This window comes from Hyaena hyaena, unplaced genomic scaffold, assembly GCF_003009895.1.
Source record: "Hyaena hyaena isolate Hyena2069 unplaced genomic scaffold, ASM300989v1 scaffold_183, whole genome shotgun sequence".
Lineage (NCBI taxonomy): Eukaryota > Metazoa > Chordata > Mammalia > Carnivora > Hyaenidae > Hyaena > Hyaena hyaena.
The window spans coordinates 1,291,612-1,310,337 of NW_024080815.1; the positions used below are offsets into that span (position 1 = coordinate 1,291,612).

Consider the following 18,726-nt stretch of genomic DNA (forward strand, 5'->3'; position numbering starts at 1 on the left):
GTCCCCTTAAATAGTTTCAGGTGACAAACCACAGTGTGGTAGGTAAGTCAAATTTGGCCTGTGTCAGAAAGTTCTTTCCCAGTAAGAATGTCGGTCACATGAACAAGCACCTCTCTCACTCCCGCCACTGTCGTGGAGGCCAACTTCCCTAACAACCAGCTCTGCCATTTTATATCCTGCCTTCCACTAGGACCACAATTACCCTGGAAAAGTGGCTTGGCCCTAAGAATAAGCCTACCCACCTCTCTATTTAAGCACTCGATCCAATATATACATATACGTACATACATACATATATACGTACATCCTGTGTTGAAAAATCACATTCTTTTCCTAAGTGAGAATGGAATAGGAGAGGAGAACAGGACAGATAAGCTGGTCATTTTCTTGGTATTAGTGCCCTCAGCTCCTGAGTCCCTGGAAGCTGATGTGCTATGGTGGAAACTGAATGGACTTAGCTCACTGAGCACTCCCTTGAACAAGTCATAAACAGAGAGTCTCTGTGAAATTTAAATGAGGTGCCTCATAGTGCATGCTCACGGACGTGCTCACGAAGTGTTATTTCTGGCACCTGCAAGGGGGAGGACTCCCACCACCTCAAAGCTCAGGGCAGCCCAAGCGGAACTAAGGCAGAAGTTGGTGCACTTTCACACAAATGGAAAGGGTAGCTCATTCCTGTTCATCTAACTATTATGCTGGGATGGGAGAGCTAAAAGCTAAAAGTTATTTTCCACGGAGTCTGCTTCTAGCACGTCCTTAAGGTCACTCCCCGGGTGAACCTTTGCATCTGGATCACATTCCATCTCCTGACTCACTGAAGTTAGGTTTCGGGGACTTGGACTCCAGTAATTGGTCTGGAGGACAGAGGGGGATTCTGGGGAGGAGATAGAAGCCATAGACAGTGAACATGAAAAGGACTTCTCAACAATGCCTGTTCGCTCCACTGAGCTCCCCAACCGGGGGCCCGGGGCCACCACAGAGCAGTCCCCGCCCTGAGAAGCTCACAGCCCAGCAACGTCCCACGGAGTCTGTCTTCCAAAGGCCTCAGATTTTAAAGAGTTGTGCCAACTGAATGCATTTGTCACCCTCCCCCCACCCCCACAAAAACTTTGTTTTTCATTGCCTGACAAAAGTTGTGTGAGGGGGGGTGGTTCTTGTCATAAGAATTTATCAACATGAAGTGAGTCTCAAAAATGTGTGCAGACTCCATCATAGTTACATCTATACTGCTTTTACCTGAGAAAACAAAATGGCACTCTCCGTCCTTCCCTTCCCAGCCTGACTTCCCCGGCCACGTCCTCTCCCCCACCTCCACCTCCCCTTCCATCCACCGCCATCTGCTTCCCACCCACACACACAGTCCAGGGCCGGCCTCACACCCAAGGTTGCCACACCATCTCCATCATCCCATCTGGGACCCTACCTTGCTCACCGTCTCTCCCATTTTCAGTCTCTGCAGGCTCCTCTCTCTATATATCTGCCCCTGAGATTTTGCGGTGTCCCAAGATTTTGATCTTCACTCTTCTCTTGCCCTCAAGGGCCTAGACACTCCTATAGTTCAACCAATATCTACATCCTGACGACCCATCAAGTATCCCTCCATGGGATCTCCAGACCCATAAGTCAACTGCCAAATACCCACTTCTTCAATGACTCCCATATAGAGACCTCAGGTGTGGTCACTTGACCTCCTCGGTCCCTCCCCTGCACCCCCAACCTCAGTGAATAGTACCATCTGCATCCAGACCCTCGAGTCACACCGTCAGAGTCCCCTCTTTGCCCTTCTCCCTCACCTCCCGAGCAGCGCATCACCAGTCCTGCCTCAACAGCCCCATCCACTACCACCTACCTTCCTCTCTACTCTCTCCTGAACTCTGAAAACCTCAAGCCCTTCCTGCTTCCTGATCACCCCCTTCCAAGCCATCAGCCTATTTCTCAAGCTGCCATCAAAGCACCTTCACATCAAAAACGCATACTTAGTCAGGTTCTGTTCCTGTGTCATCCTTCAGCACGTCCCCCTCCCCCAACAATCTTCAGGGCCAAGTCTGAACATCCTAGCAGAGCAAAACAGAAACCACCTTCATGACTCACCTCTTGCCTGCCCTTGGCCTGCCCCCCAAGGCTTCCCCTTCCCTTGTACTTTTGGCTAACTAAACCACCTGCAGCCCCTAGTAAAGCAGGCTCTTCCGTGGCCCCCAACCTGTGCCTTGGCTTGTGTTGTGTCTCTGTCTAATGCCCATGCAGATTCTGTTTATTTGGTGAAAATCCAGGAGGGGGGGTGGGTTCTAGAGCTGAAACATCAAAGCTAGCAGAGTACCAGGGGTCCCAGTTTGGACCCTGGAGTCAGGCAGACTTGTTAGAAACACGACCCACCATTTACTAGGTGTGTGTGCCTGGATGAGTTACCAAACGTCTTTGAACCTCAGTTTTCCCATCCATAAAATGGGTATAATAATAGTCCTGACCCCACTGGGCTACGTGAGGATGAAACACAATGATGCCTGGCTAGGCGGTGTTCTAGGCTGCACTGTTCTTTGAAGTCTTACTTGGGCCTCCACTCACGCCCTTCCCCACACCATACCCTGTGGAGGCTCTGATGATCATTTCACACATTCTCTTGTGCTGATCCACTTACAGCTCCACCTGCCTCATTGGTCTGTGAACTATCAAGCCTGCCACTTGTGTCTCTGGCAATGGTAGGTGCCCAATGACACTGCTTGTGGGTAATACCCAAGCGAGAATGGCTACAAAATCCAGGCTATGTGGCGGCTCAAAGTGTGACTGCTCTTTGTCTTACCATCCCCAGTAATCGCAGGAGCCTCTCTCCCTCTATTTCTTGGCCAGCACCGCCTCCACCCTGTTCCCAAAGCCCTCAAAGCTCCCCTCTGTGTAAACCCCCTTGATGGACTCACCAGCCCTCCACACACACACACACATACCCGCCCCCAAGCAGTCCTCTTTCCCTGTTAGGCTCGATTCCCAAAGGTATTAACACTCCCCTGTGGCTGCATCAGACAGGTGGGCCTCTCAGGTGATCCACATCCAGCCTCCACCTTCCTCCTCCCAGCCCTGCTCCAATCTTACCCGTCCCCGAGAGCAGGGGCAGGGCCCAGGGTACTAACTGAAGACCCACTGTGCCCTGTCTCCCTGTCTCCCAAAGGAACTTCACAGCCCCCCCAGGGGATCTCATGTCAATAATAGTTATGGGTCGTGGCTGCCATGATACCGAGAGGTATGGACACACAGACAGGATGGAGTGACAGGCAGCCTGAAGAAAAGCTCAGAGAAATGGCACCAGAGGTATTCAAATGTCCCCGCCTCTTACTGCCCTTTCTTTCCTGTGCATTCTTTTCTCCTGGAGTCCATGCCAGAGGCCACCCAACCTGGCTCTACCCATAGATTAACCAGAAAGGGTCCCAAAATACAGCTTCCTGGCCCCACTCCCAAACAGGATCTATGTAGCCTGAGAACCACTGGGGAGAAAATGATTTTAACTCCCCAGGGAGTTCTGTGGCCCAGCCAGGTCTGGGAGTCACTACCCACATAGGGATCTGCTCATTCTATTCACTGAGAACCTGCTGCAGCCAGGGCCTCGCTAGGCACTGTGGATATGTTCTGGGCCCCCAGCTTCTGAGAAATTGCCATCTGGGCAGGGGTGGAGGCAGGGGGAGACAAACAGTCCTAACACAGGGATCGTACACAGGGCATAGACCAGACGATCGGGCACTTCATTTAGCCTTGAACCCACCACGTTTTTGGTGCGTTAATCTTGTCTGGACAACTCATGAACAAACTTCTTACGGAAAAAGATGCGTCTTTTATCTGTTAACTCGCATTTTCCAGCTCAGTTCTGGGCACATAATTGGCATTCAATTGGTATTAAAAGATTCAAACAATTCGGCTTTTTACATTATGCCCCTTTTTAACCAATTTTTTAACTAATTCAGCCATTAACGAGCTGTCTACTCATTTTTACCTCGGTCGTTGCAATGCCGGTGAGGTGCCCACTCCTGGTACATAGATACCACACATTTGTTGAATAGATGAACCTCTACCACTCAACAATCTATTTCAGGAGGGACAGAACAGCTTATGCTGTATCGCCTCTAGAGTTAGCTTTTGAAAGGCTTCCAAAATTTTCCATTTGAATTACAGACCTTTAATTTCAGAATCCATTTCTTGACATGTAATTATACTGCTTTGTGGTTCATACTGTCATGATGTTATTAGCCATGTAAATAACACCTCCCTGGACCTCGGCAGGCAGCCGGCGTCCACATGGCTATGCCCAGGGCAGGGACACGGGAAGTGCTTGCCTCCCACCCAGCTAGCAGGCCGGCCGGCCGCGCCCCTCACCCCAGTCTCCACGCAGGGAGCTGTAAACTGCATTCAGCCTTTATAAGCAGGTGTGTGCACCTGCAGGCGTGGGTAAGCCCGGCCTGAGTCAGAAAAGCCCAATGGGCTGTTCAAAGCCTACAGACGTGTCAACGCACTCGAGAAGCCAGGATCCGTGATTTCAAGGAGAAATCCCCAGTGCCATAGATGAGCCACATGACAAAACAGGGACACTCACCAGGAGGTTCTTGGGAGGCCCCCCAGCGCGGGACATCCAGCCAAGCGGCAGTGGGCTGGGCAAGCCGGGGTAGCCGGCAGAATGGACGGGCGGTGCTTTCCTCGGGGCCTGCATTGCCCACGGTCTGCTGTTCTCCTTGTGGTTTGTTTGTATATTTGTTCTAAGCCCTAAAAACAAGGCTCAGTCTTGAGTGGGGACACTTCTGGATGCGGCTCAAAGATCATTGTGGCCCTCCCTCCAGGTCCGGTCTAGGGACAGAAGATCTGTGGCTCCCTTTGCACTAGGGACAGAAGGGATTGGTCCTGGAGTGCATACGCTCTGCCGTGGGGAGCCCTCCGGCAGCCCGGTCTGAGAGCTGTTCACTTTCTTCTCGCTTCTGCTGGGAGACAGGAGGATTTACTTGCTGCTACTTATTTCCCCGTACCTTCCCCACAGACGCCGATGGCCACATGCCAGGCACATGAACACGGCTGCAAAGTTCTTGGATGTGACCTAGGGGGAGTGAACAGGCCAGAGGCAGAGCGAGAAAGCTCTGAGAAAGTTTATCTCTACTCCCAAGGGGGTTCTCTGTCCAAGTCAAAAACACTGTTATCAGAGGGCAGTTTAGATGTCTGAGCAGGAGAGAGAGAGAGAGAAACAGTTTGGTCCACTTCCTTACTGTGCAGAGGAACTGAGGCCTCCTGGGAACTATTTTCCCAAAAGTTCTATAAAACCAATGAAGTTTCCAGACAGTAGATACAGAAAGGCCTCTCCGATAAAAAGGGGCAGAACCAGTTCCTAAGACTCCAAACTGCTGAACTGATCTGAGATTTTTTTTAATGTTTATTTATTTATTTTGAGAGCGAAGGAAAGGGAGTGAGCAAGGGAGAGAGGGGGAGAGGGAGGGAGAGTGAGCGGGTGCTCGAGCAAGAGCGTTCAAGCACCCACCAGCTGGGGAGGGGGCAGAGAGAGAAGGAGACAGGAGAGTCCCAAGCAGGCTTGGCACTGTCAGCACAGAGCCCAACGCAGGGCTTGAACTCCCCAACCACGAGATCATGACCTGAGCCAAAATCAAGAGTCAGATGCCTAACTGACTGAGCCACTCTGGTGCACCTGAGATTATTGGCTTGACTGGTTATACCTCAGCACTGGCACATGGCCACGAGGCTGGCACAGAGGGCAACGTGGACCTGTGTGGGAGAGCAGCACGGCTCTGAGCACACAGATGCCCGGTTCTCCCAGTGAGCACACAAAGCCCATGGTCTGTGAGCTCAGGGAGGCGGGGACGAGCGGCCAGGACCAGAGACTGCCCGGGCCCCTCCCCCTCGCTGACCCACAGCCCACCAGACATCAGTGCAGGGAGAAGACCACAGGTGGGACCTTGCGGCTGAATTTTCTGTGGAGGTGAGGGAGACAGTGGGGAGACTCCCCACCACCCCACTGTAGGAAAGCTGGTCTGGCTCGGTGACGATGCCGGACTCCTCTCTTGGTGTTTGGGCTTATGATCTGACACACACATTCACTAAAATAAGCAGCAGCTATCTAGAGAGGAATTTCTCTTTCTTCACACACAAAAAACCCCAAATCCCAGGGGCTACAAGAGAGACTGACACAGGGCTGAGAAGCTTTGGACTCCACATCGCTCGTGGGTTTTTCACGCGAAGGACAAGTCAGGCTCAAAGCTCTGTGTCCAAAACGGATTCCTGGGACCAGGGCTCCCACAGGACTGTCTCTCCATGACTCCTCCCTGCTCTAACGAGCCGATATTTTTCAAGATTCTGGCTCTCTCTCGTGGCAAATCACCCACTTCCAGGATCCTTTGCCTTGTAAATATCATCTTTAAAAACGGCTGTGTACTTTCATTGGGCTTTATTTTTAAGTAGCCTCCTCGCCCCAGCCCCAGCAGAATGACTGTGTGGCCCTGTCTGGAATGCAAAACAGTCCTTGGAGAGGCAGTGCTTGTTATCAGCTTATTTGGCAAGAGGAATCCGACCGAAGCCTTTTACCCGTGAACTGTCGTGGGGCCGGTCCCACTCTGATGCCTTCGCCCGATCAGTGAACACCTCCACGGGTGTGTGAGGCACAGGATGTAGAGAATGGGCACAGGCTGTCTGAAAACAAGCCCCACACACATATCCACCGGGAGAGGTACTTCAGGTGCCTGGAGAATTCACATCTGGGGAATCTTCGCTGGTTCCTACAAGGCTTCTTTCAATGACTCTCAAATGGTTAGCAAGTGTTTCACAAAACCCTTAACGGTCTGGAGCCAACCCTCCTCCCCTCCTCCCCAGCTTACCTCTCAACTGCATGTCCCACCCCCTCCGCCCTCAGCTAAGAAGAACACAGGCACATAACTCTTCCTTACTTGTGAGTACAGAATCAAGCCCTTTCGTACCACGGCACCTTTTTCTTGGACACCTGCTTTCTTATCTGCCTGGTAATCTATTCATCCTTTAATACCCAAGCCCCGCCAGCATCTACTCGGTGCAGCGTTCTCTGTGCGAGCCTCTCCTCTCAGTGTTCCCAGAGCACTTGATGCGTCTCTGACAATGCTTTGAATGGCGCTGTAACATCGAATGCATCTGGGCTACCATCAGGCCAGGCCACGCCACAAGCTCCTGGGAATAAAAGGCCTAGGGCTTACTCACCCCTGCGTCCCCACAACCCAGCCCAGGACCTGGCCCTCAGAAGTCACGTAATAAATGTTTGGTGCCCTGATCAATGCCCAGGCCACTTAGCCCCAGCCCTCTCCTCTCGGTGCTGCTAACAAAAAGGCCCTGTGAGATGTGGAAGGAGGAAAGGTGGTAGAGTCAGCCTCGGAGCCCTCGCCCCCGTGGGTTAATTAGCCCATATCTGCCTCCGTTTACTTCTCAGTACGGCCGCCTCTCAGAGGGCTGCTGAGGGAAACAGACAAAGGAACACACGTAACTTAGCGCACACTCATGTCCTGGAGCTTAGTAGGAAAAGCGAAGCCAGATGGAGTCCTACTTTAAAAAAGTGAAGGGCTTCCATTCCGGGTCATGTGCCATTAACACGGTGATAAGGTGGCCAGCCTGCTCCCCAAAGTGGCCTCCCTCAGAGTAAGAGCCTGCACACTCAATCCACACCCTTCCTTAGCTTGGCATTCTCAGAACGAGGCCTGCTTAGCAACAAAGGTGATTCTTATCTGAGTGGTAACCCCACAAGAAGCTACTACTGCTGAGACTGGGCGATCAGAGCCGTCGTTTCCGGTCTTAAATTAACCTTTCACCCCAAGACACGCCATAAAACAGAATAATGCTGGCTCAACAAGGGTAAGTCACGGAGGACAAGCCAAACAGCCCGCACAGGAGAAGGAGCCTCCGCCTCCCTGTGCAGTTGCACCCAGGTTTTATTAGGCCCCCAATAGACAATCGGGTGGCAGCAGTGAAGCCTTGCTAACACCTTAGACAATCAAGCTCAGGGTCAAAGAGAGTGGGGAGTACGGCAGCTGGACCCGAGTGAGGAGGTGGCAGGGAGGTGGGGGGATAGCCGCTTCATATGATGCTTTTTAAAGATGTTTATTTATTTTGGAGACAGAGAAAGAGACAGAGAGCAAGCAGGGGAAGGACAGAGAGAGAGAGGGAGACACAGAATCCGAAGCAGGCTCCAGGCTCTAAGCTGTCAGCACAGAACCCAATGCGGGGCTCCGACTGTCTGACCACCAGACTGTAACCTGAGCTGAAGTCGGACGCTTAGCCAACTGAGCCACCCAGGGGCCCCTTATAGGAGGTTTTTGATTCCCACAGTGGGGAATCTGGAGACCTGGCCTTCATCTCCGTTCTACCATGAGCTTGCTTCTGGGTCTTGTTAAGTCCTGTCTCTGGGCCTCAGTTTCTTTACCCATAAAACAGAAGAATTGGGATTCCATCACCTATAGGTTCTTCCCAGCTTTAACACGCTAAGATCATAAATCTTAGAGGCAACCCCACCTTTCTCAGCCCTTCCCCTTCCTGTGCTAGTTATCCATCTGAGACCTCTCTTAGCTCCCACTGAGCAGGCTTCTACCAACACTCAGACTTCTATTGCTCCAGAGTGTTGCATCACTGCTGAGCACAGAGCCTGGCTGGCCAAGAGGAGAAGAGACTTAAGACCATATTCTTCTTCTTTTTTTTTTTTAATGTTTATTTTTGAGTGAGAGAAAGAGAGAAAGTACAAGCAGGGGAGGGGCAGAGAGAGAAGGAGACAGAATCTAAAGCAGGCTCCAGGCTCTGAGCTGTCAGTACAGAGCCTGACGTGGGGCTCGAACTCACGAACCATGAGACCATGACCTGGGCTGAAGTTGGGATGCTTAACCGACTGAGCCACCCAGGTGCCCCTTGAGGCCATATTCTTAAGGACTTATCTACTCTCTCTGGTCAAACAACTCAACCCCAGGTAACTTGTGGCATTCAGAGCTGGGCTACCCCAACGACCCTGGTCATCTGGGCTGGCTTCTTTCCACTCAAAAGGTTTTCCTCACTCCCTTCTAATACCACCTGCACGTCCTAGGTTCCCAGCTTTCTATCAAAACGTTAGACTTTCCCCAAGGTGTTTGGCAAGAGACTAGGGCAGCAATAGGCAGTTCTTATCTGTACTCTGGCATGCCCCAGGGTGGAGTAGGGGAGAGGCTACAAAGGCCAGGAGGAGAGGGTCTACAAAAGCAAGCTCCAGCCACATTAGGAAGAGGTGACCTAGAGAAGGCGACAGAGCTCATCGCGAGGACAGACAACACTGAAAAATCACAGAATTCGGGGAAGCTCCTTTAAGATGCTACCCCACCCTCGAGGCCTCCCCTGTATCCTTAATAAGAAATCTGGGGGCGGATGAAGTTCTGTGAGTGGCCCAAGGCCATGCAGCTAGGCTGTGGGCAATCAATACGAGAACGTGGGGCTTTGGCCTCAGCCCACTTTTTTCCACTCTACTTTGTTGACCTCAAGACCTAGTTAGGTTACTCTAATGAGGCCAGCTGGATCTCCTACAGACTCTAAGAAACACGACCCAAGTGCCACTTAGGTGAAGAGCAGGCCCAGAAGATGTTTTGATAACTGCCTCCCTAACCCTCCCCCCCACATGCGTCCCTTCCCAAGCTGACATGGTCTAATTGTTCTTTCTCCAGCCCTTGCCACAAAATCTTGAGGAGATTAGAGCTTAGTGAGAAGGGAGAGCTGAGCCCTCCTGTCCTACAGAAACCTGAATATCTAAGATAATCACAAGGATCCCTCTTCCTTAGTCTAAAGGAGGTCGGAGGGGAAAAAGTGGCAGATGGAATTAACCCACTGGAAGTCTGACCTGATTAGGCCAAGAATAGTCCTTGCGAGCAATTACATGGATCATCTGACTGTTTATATCAACAAACAATAGGATTTGCTCCTGCCAAGGACCTTTCAGAGGCCAATGTTAGATCACCTCAACATCGGGAGGAGGAAGCTCAGAGTAAAAGATTCAAGGAATTAATTATTCAGTGCACATGACCCAGTTCCTGGAGGGGAGGCTGGGTGAGAAGAGAACTCACCCGCTCCTTATCATGGCAAGAAATGCAAATACTTCAGCGGGCAGTGCTCCAAGAGGATCCATTTATGGTCAGAGTGCCTCCCACCCACCTCCCCAAAATAGCCAAAGTCCATCCATTCAACAAATATTTACTGGGCTACTCTGAAGTCCTATGCCCTCCAAGGATTTACATATGGCTGGAGCTTAGTACCTTCAAAAGATCATGGAATTTATCAACAGGAGGCGTGGGTGGTGTCCCAGATCAGACCTTAGGTGGCTACACTACCCTGGGCAGGGTAGAATTTTAAGTTAACTTTCTCATCTGCAAAATGGGAATGAATCTGCCTGCCTTATTATGAAGATGAAATGACCTCTTTAAAAGGGAAAGTGCGATGTAAACCTGAGGTGTAGACAATAATAAGAATGCTGCACGCTCCTCCTGCCCTAGAGAAGTTTATAGCCTGGCCATGTTTGAAAAATAACCTGAGGTACCTACTTGGCAAACCTCATGTTCCCCGTAATTTGCGCAAAGGTTATGTTTCCATCTGCCAAGTAGAGATGGAGCCTACGCTCAGTCCCAGTGTCCCAGTCAGTATGCCCCAGAAGGTGCAAGAAGGAGCAGAGTATAAACAGAGGAACCAGGACCAGCCCAGCCCTGTATCGAGCCGGGGTGAATGAAAGACCCAGGACAGCCCAAACCCAGTGCCAGCGAGTGGGGGGGAAAGACCAACTGGAAGTGTGGTCAATCAGAAACAAAACTTCATCTGAGCACAACAGGAAGGAGCCAGCACACACATCCCTCCCCATATACATTGCAGACACTGATGGAACTCACTGCCCGTTGCCCGGCCCTTCTCTGTGGACACGCCCTATATTCCATTTCTCCAGGGAAGAGGGAGGATTCTCAGGCCACAGAACACGGACTTACTGGACCTCTTTGCCCAGACACTAAGAATCGGAACTCCTGCAGTAGCTTTCCCCAGGCCCAGCCAACCCCTCCCTGGCCTGTTGGGCAGGATCTCACCTCCCGTAGCTCCTCGGTGCCCCCCAGGCCAGCCTCTAGCTGCCCAGACCTGACTGCCTGCTGCTCCTCCCCCACCCCGCTCCAGCCTTTGGTTGGGCAATGATGTTCTCCAATCCCCTCCCCTCCCTCCACTCCACCAGGACCTGCCCCAGTCTCATGCTTCCAAGGAAGCCCCTAGAGCCAGGGCCAGTTCTATTCATCCCTCTGTCCCATCTAACTCAGGGCATTCTAGGATCCTTCACCATCCTGCAAATGCAGAATGATAGTCCCTAAACGTTCTCTTGTCACCATAAAGAAGGGAGGTAGAGGAGGAAGGGGGAGGAGGGGAAAGATGCCAGACTGGAAGTCCAGGGCCCACGTTCCAGTTCTCCATTTTGCTGCCAGTGAGGTAGGTGACCTTGAGAAAGCATCTTCAGGCCAGGCCTCAGTGTCCCTATCTGATAATGAGGGGTTTGTGCTGAATAAGCTCTTGGGTTCTCTCTAATTATACAATTCAATATGACAGAAACCAGACTGGGCTGGCCGTGGGAGACATGCATCCTGGCTCTTGTGTGCTGCAGCCAGGGGGCAAGTTAGCTGATGGCCCAGACCTCCGTCTCCAGGTCTAGAAAATAAGCAAGGCTGATAGGGCCACCCCTCCCAGGGAGGGGGGTTCCCACCATCAGACACTACAGTAGAGCTTCGCGAGCCACAAGCCCTGAAGAAATCTTGGGGTTTGAACTCCTGGAGCTGACGAACAGCTGCTGACACCCTGCCACGTGCCCAGTACTGCACCTCAGGATGGCGCTGCCTGGCTCGGACAGGAAGGTTGGGGGGTGGGTCGTTGCTCTCAGGGTTCCCACAGCTAGGGAGTGAGACAAACAAGTGAGCCAAACTTCACTCAGCCAGCCATGCGTCTGCAGCCTGAACAAAGCACTCTGGGAGTATAGAAGAGGAGGTGCCGACCTTGCCTAGAGAAGGGAGGGAAGCTTCTAGAAGGAATGGCATGTCCCAGATGTGGACGTTTATTCCAGGAGTTGTGGGACTGAAGCCAGGGCAAAGGAGAGAGGCAGAAAATGAGGCTGAGGTCTAAGAGGAGGGGGGCCTTGAAGACCACCAGGACGGTCATGTTCAGATTGTCCTCTGGGAAGGTCTGGCAGCGTGTGGAGACAGAGCAGAAAAACAGAGAGGAACTGGGGAGAGCAGTGGGGGCTCCCACAGCACTTCCTGGGGGCGACTATGCCCATCTGTCACTTTGATTCCTGCCCATAGCAAGCTTCCCAGGCCCCCAAGCCTGCCTCCGTGGACTTGCTGAAATCTACAGAAAGAGGTGGACAGGTCTGTTCTCCTAAGAAGGGAAGCCAAGCAGAGGAGGATGCTGCAATCACCTTTTCAAATCTTGGACAGATGGTGGAGTGCTGTGCAGTCACTCCCTGCAGGAGCTGCCCAGCCACATTCTTGCCTTGGCATACATCTGCGCCAGTGGGAGACGGGAATGCCACCTGAACTGGGACTGGAGTCGGGACAGCTGAGCTGCTGCTCTGACAAGGGGAGAAGGGGGCAGAGTGTCCCCCTGCCCAAAGACCAATGACTTAGGTCCCAGCCACATCTTAGTCTCAAGCCCCGCCTCCCTCCCTCCTCTGACAGCATGGAGGACAACGCAACCATGGTTGGTGTGGGCAATGACAGAGACCCGAGGAGGGAAATGGAGCCCTTCACCAGCCAGTGCTTCTCCACACTGGATCACAGCTCACCTGGGCGTAAAGAAAGAGGGCAGGCCTCCCTACACCTTTCCAAAGCATGAAGCCATCTCCCCAAAGTCAACTCAATGGCAGAAAAGAGACTTACTTGATCCTCAGGCATCGCAGTGACTAATGTCATCTTGCAGGACGGGCCATGCACAGGTTGCCATGCTCCTTTAAAAACAAAAGCCCAGCAAAGAATGTCAGTTACATTATCTTACATTAAAGACTCGCATCTTCTCCCTGCCAAGAGGTCTCCCAGGTTGTGTACTCTGCCCAGTAGTTCTCTCCATGCTCCAAGGTTTGCATATGAAGAAAGGAACTGTGAGGTAGTTAAACAAATTCCATTGTGTCCACTGCCTGGGCCCCCTAAGGGATTATCACATCTCTACGTGAAGTCTTGCAGAGAAAGGAAGATGCGTCTGATAAAGACTACTTTAGTAGAAAGAGAAAGTGCCAGAATTTCTAAGCTGAACACACGCTGAAAGTAAGTCAAGCTGGTGTAAAATCCTGGTCATAAGTCACCAATGTGAAAGCTGTCACATTTCCCGAGGTGGAAAGCCTCCAAAGCACTACATAAACTAGGAAGTTATAAAAAATGGACCATCTGATCATGGCTGAGTTTCCTAAACAATTATCTTGGCTTCCGATGGCCACCCAAATGATTTGGTCATATCCTACGGCTTCTGCAGAAAATACCTCTATACCTGTTTGGAAGTGGAGCCCAGAGTTAGAAAACACCTCTGAGGATTTACTTTCACAACTCCAAAGTTCTGAAGACGTAGCCTCAAAAGTTAACACAGATGAGAAGTTTGAGATGTGCTAGAGGCAACACACTTACTCCAGGGACATAGGCACACTTCGCTCAGCAGGGCGGCGGGCCTCTTTGCACCCATAATCACACATGTATCCTCTCCATGCACAATGAACTGTGTTTAGTGCCTGGGACTTGAACTCACTTTCGGGAATTCTCAGACTGAACGGGAGAGCAGCTACTAGGTACCGAGCACTGGCCATGCATCCAATGCACACCATTAGGCTAGATGTGTTGTTTCCGTGGCTCCTCACAGACAGGGAGAGAGGCCTGGAGAGCGGAAGGTGGCAGTTATAACTCCGTGCTATAGTAGCATTCAAGGCCAGGGCGGCCTGACCCAGTGCTCGTGGTCTTTCCCACCACACTGAGGTGGCAGGTGTCCTCTTAACATAGCCGTGGGGAGCGCCCAGGGCAGCCACTTGGGCAGAAGCTGCAATCATTCCCATCGTGATCATCATCACCAAGCCACACCTCCCGGGCTGTGGTGGCTGACAAACAGGCTGGCCTGCCTTGGCCACATTCTATCAGCCTGAGCTATAGGCTCAGAGAGGTGGGAGGGCTCCACTCACCTTAGAATACCAAGAGATCAGCATGGGACTCAAGACAAGTTCGTCAGAGTCCCTTAAATCCTGGGCCGCCGTCTTGAGTACAAAGGGTATGTACCTGCTCCGAGTTGGGCCAGGTTCTAATCTGAAAGACCTGGGAAAGGCCCGGTCCTCGGAATGGGTGCAAGGTGTGCGCAGGGTCAGCTGGGAGCTGCCTACAGCCACGGACCACTGAGCAGGGATGCTGGAGGTCACCTGTTCCCTCCGTGGGGCTGGATTCTGCAGCATTTCCTTTGGGTCTTTGACTCTACCCAAGAACCTTCCAAGGAATCCCATTTTTGCTTAGGCTCATTCAAGATGGATCCCTGTCACTGGAAACCAAGTTAGTCTTGACTAACACTAGCACTCAGCAACTGACCACTTTACTGTTGCTAAATCCCGCCCAGGAAGGAAAGCCAGTTGCATGCTCTCAGAGAGACCCGGGCAGCCAGGGAAAAGCAAGCACGTGCAGCCAGGTGACTTTGCAAACTGAGGCAAAAGGAGGTCTCTGCAAGCCCCTGGTCGGATGCCCTTCCTGGGAGAGGAAGATGCTGGAACCAAAAATGTGAACAGCCCGGTCCTGGCATTCCTCGATGGGAAGCCCACCTCAGACGTGGGCTCGATGAGCACTTTCATGGACTTCACTGTGGTTCTGGGGAAAAAAACAACTCTTCAGAGGAGGAAGGAAAGGGAGTAAGAGAAGGGAAAGCACACTGTCTGAGCCCTTTGATGTGCGACCCTCTCCCTGGTGCAGTCGCCTTGAACTTTCAGCATAGCCCTAGGAGCTGGATGCTCATCGACCCATTTTCCAGTTAAGGAAACTGAGGCGCAGGAAGCTCGAAGTCTAACTCACCAAGGTCTCAGTGTAAGTGCCGGATGCCTGGTCCACCCGCCACGCGGCCACCTCAGCACACTCTGGTCCTGAGCCCGAGGCCTCCTCACAGAGGCCCCTCCGCTGCCCCTCACCCCTGTGCTCAGACCACCCAAGCGAGATGGTCCTGTGCCCCTGGCCCCTCATCTACCACCCAAATCCACCACTGCCCAGAGACAGCTTCCCAGAGGAAGGGGCTACTGCAGCGCTCACGGGACAGGTAGCAGTGTGGATGTCTGGAGTGAGTCCCTGGGCATGCTTCCTTCTCCGCACGGGAGTTATTTTACTCTCCAAGAGCCTCAGCGCGATGCTATGGAGATGACACGTCGCGATGCTATGGAGATGACACGTCTCGTCTCCGTAGGTTTTGGCCACGCTACGCCTGTCAGATCCCATGGGGAGCTCTGTGGGTCCTGGGGTTTTGTTACTGTTTTTTTCTCAGTCACCTTTCCCAAGAGGTGCTGACTTACCAGGGATGACTTACAGGACCTGAGGCAGTCCCGTGCTCAACACTGGCCCGTTTGCAGCCTCCTGTACCCCCAGGCCTCCTAAGAGCACCCTCTCGATTCCCTCCAGGAAAAGCAGCTCTATCTTCAGCTGCGTTTTAAAGAGTTTGAGAGAGGGGCACCTGGGTGGCTCAGTGGGTTAAGCGTCCGACTTCGGCTCAGGTCATGATCTCACGGTTCATGGGTTCGAGCCCCGCATTGGGCTCTGTGCTGACAGCCAGCTCAGAGCCTGGAGCCTGCTTCAGATTCTGTGTCTCCCTGTCTCTGACACTCTTCTGCTCACACTGTCTCTCTCTCTCAGAAATAAATAAAACATTAAAATTAAAAAAATAAATAAAGAGTTTTAGAGAAACAGAAACCGAAACAACAAAACCCAAAACAAAGAACAAAAACCACACTGATCACCTCCCCCAACTCCTGCGGCAGTAGCCTGGGGGGGAACCCGCAAACCAGCAGGCAAGGCCCCCCAGAGCCTAACACCAAGGTCTGCACAGGCAGTAAAGGCAGCAACCGGCGGTGGAGTGAGGACTATGGAGACACAAACGTCCGCTGGTACAGGCGGACACGCAGCCGGAGAAGGAAGTGGTAGCTTCCAACATTTCGCCCCGACTACAGCAAGATGGAGCAGGGCGGCCTTGGCAAGGTGAGGGCCGCGCCTGTGGGCGTGAGGGAAGTCCGCTCAGCCTTCCCGAAGGGGCCTCTCCCACTGACCCTCACAGACACACAGCTCACAGCGCCACACTTGCTGCCCAGAGCCCATCTGCCAGCTAATGGCCCTTCTTTTGTTTTCTAGCAGCTCCAAGTCACAAGGGATTAACCAGGCAGGTATTTCCCTTACTTTTCTTTTCAGAGCTTTGCTATTTAAATAGCTCTGCTATTTAAAAATAAATAAATCAAAAGGAACCCGGCTGGTTTTCCCTCAGGGCATGATTTGGTTTCACTCACTGCTGGGTGTTAGAGGGCCAGGCAGTACACTAGCGGGTTCTGCTGGGTCAGCCCCAGAAATCTGAAAGGGGATGGAATGCTCCAGGGGGGTCCCGTTTCCCTCCCCACCCCAGCCTGGTTCCCTTTAAACCAGCCAGGAAAAAAAAAAAATCATTCAACAAACACTTGCTGAGTGCCCTGGCAGAGGCTGTGAAGAATACCCGAAAGTTAGGGAACCGGGGCCGGACGTGGGAAGCAGGGGCAGGGAACGAGCACTGTGGCCCGCAGTGCCAGCCTCACTGCCTGGGTGTCCTCAAACATCAAGCGAGTCATTTCAGCACCGAGGCTCCTGTGTTCCCCCTTCTGGGATGAGGCCTACCTTTGAAAGCGAGGGTATGGATTAAACAAAATGATTCGAGGCCAAGGCTCTTAAAGGCTGCCCCCAGAAAGCCACTTACTACACGCCAGGAGTGCATGCTGAGGGCTTGGCACGGATTCTTCCAGCAGAACCCTACAACTTCCCTGTGAGGTAGGTACCACCTCCGCAAGCTCAGAGGAGGAAACGGAGCCCCCGAAATCAGAGCACCTGCCCAAAGTCACCCAGCTCGCAGGAATCAGAGCTCCTCATGGCTGGGTCCCTAACTCTGTATTCCCCACATGGGCTGGAACGCTATAGGTACTTCCTCAATAACTGCTTGTTAGCCTGAACTAAACAGAAGATGCTGGGCGCCTGGGTGGCTCAGTCGGTTCAGCGTTCCACTTCGGCTCAGAACATGATCTCATGGGCTAGTGAGTTCAAGCCCCGCATCGGGCTCTGTGCTGACAGCTCAGAGCCTGGAGCCTGCTTCAGATTCTGTGTCTCCCTCTCTGCCCCTCCCCTGTGTGCACGGTCTGTCTGTCTCTCTCTTTCTCTCAAAAATAAACAAACAGTAAAAACAGAATTTTAAACAGAAGACGCTTCCACTTACGCAACAGCTCCGAAGTTTTCGGAAGTCTGGATTAAAGTCTGTCCTGGAGTCCTAGGCTTCGTCCCACCTTTGCTGGAAGGATGATCTGCCTGTTTGCCCCAGAAAGGAAGTGCCCCTCCCCCCAGCCCCCAGCAGTCTCTCCCACGGCAACCCCGGGAGGCTCCCCTGCACCGGCTAGCGCTGCTGCTCCTCCTCCTCCTGGCAGAGCTGCCAGCCTCCGCCACCCCCAGCTGCAGGTCCCTCCAAGGACTGTCTGTGCTCCAGGCACGGCTCCAAACGCTTCAAGCCACAACGTCCTCCCCGCGCTCTCTGTTCCCCACAAACCCAGAGCACAGAGCCCCAGCCCAGGGCCTCAGACCCACGGGAAAGGCCAATGGGAGTGGAGGGGATTCAAGCACCTCGGATCGCTGGCTCAGCGCAGGCCCACGGTTACGGGCTTTTTTGGAAGTAACAAGATCTGGAGCAGGAGGAAGAGGAGAAGGAAGAAAAGGAAGACAGAACTGTGTAAAGGTCTCCTCCCAGCCCTCCTTAGGAAAGGAGGGCACAGGGGAATTGATGGAAAGGCTTGGCCAATCTGAGCCTCGAGACCAAGGCTTCCCGGGGTGGGCAGGGGGGCACCTGTTGCATTACCTCCTGCCTGCGAGTCTGTGCACAGACTCCCCAGCCCCGCAGAGGCTCAGTCTCCTTACCCATTCAGTGGGGATAATAGCCACAGGCCACAGGGAGCAACGGTGAAGAACGGATAAAATATGGATGTGAATGTGCTTGGCCAACTGGAAAGCACCCTTAGAAAGATCAGACATTTTCCATAATCCTGGGAGGGGGGGGTCTGCAGGTCAGAGCATGCGGCTGCAAGGGAAGTGGAAAACTAGGAACCCTTTCCGTTTGGCAAACTTCCTTCAACATCATCTAGGACAAGGGACAAGTCTCCAGGGATTTAAAAACAAACCAAAAAACACGAAGTACTATTCCCTGGTCTCGAGCGCTCACAGTCGAAGAGCTATCCTCGCATTTATATAAATAAGGCGAAACAAAATGTGACTGGAGGGGGCGCCTGGGTGACTCAGTCAAGCGTCTGACTTTGGCTCAGGTGATGATCTCGCAGTACGTGGGTTCAAGCCTCGTGTCAGACTGTGCTGACAGCTAGCTCAGAGCCTAGAGCCTGCTTTGGATTCTGTGTCTCCCCCTCTCTCTGACCCTCCCCCACTCACACTCTGTCTCTCTCTCTCTCTCTCTCAAAAATACATAAAACATTAAAAAACAATTTTTTAA

At 52.5% G+C, this 18,726-nt stretch overlaps 1 protein-coding gene across 5 annotated transcripts in view; it reads right to left on the reverse strand.

Annotated features, from left to right (window-relative positions):
* MICAL2 (microtubule associated monooxygenase, calponin and LIM domain containing 2) overlaps positions 1 to 18,726 on the reverse strand; it is a 141,612-nt gene that overhangs the window by 104,456 nt on the left and 18,430 nt on the right. For all 5 annotated transcript variants that reach the window (XM_039240879.1, XM_039240882.1, XM_039240881.1 and 2 more), the window contains exon 2: positions 12,894 to 12,961. The gene's annotated coding sequence lies outside the window, so the exon portion shown is untranslated. The remainder of the gene's footprint in view (positions 1 to 12,893; positions 12,962 to 18,726) is intronic.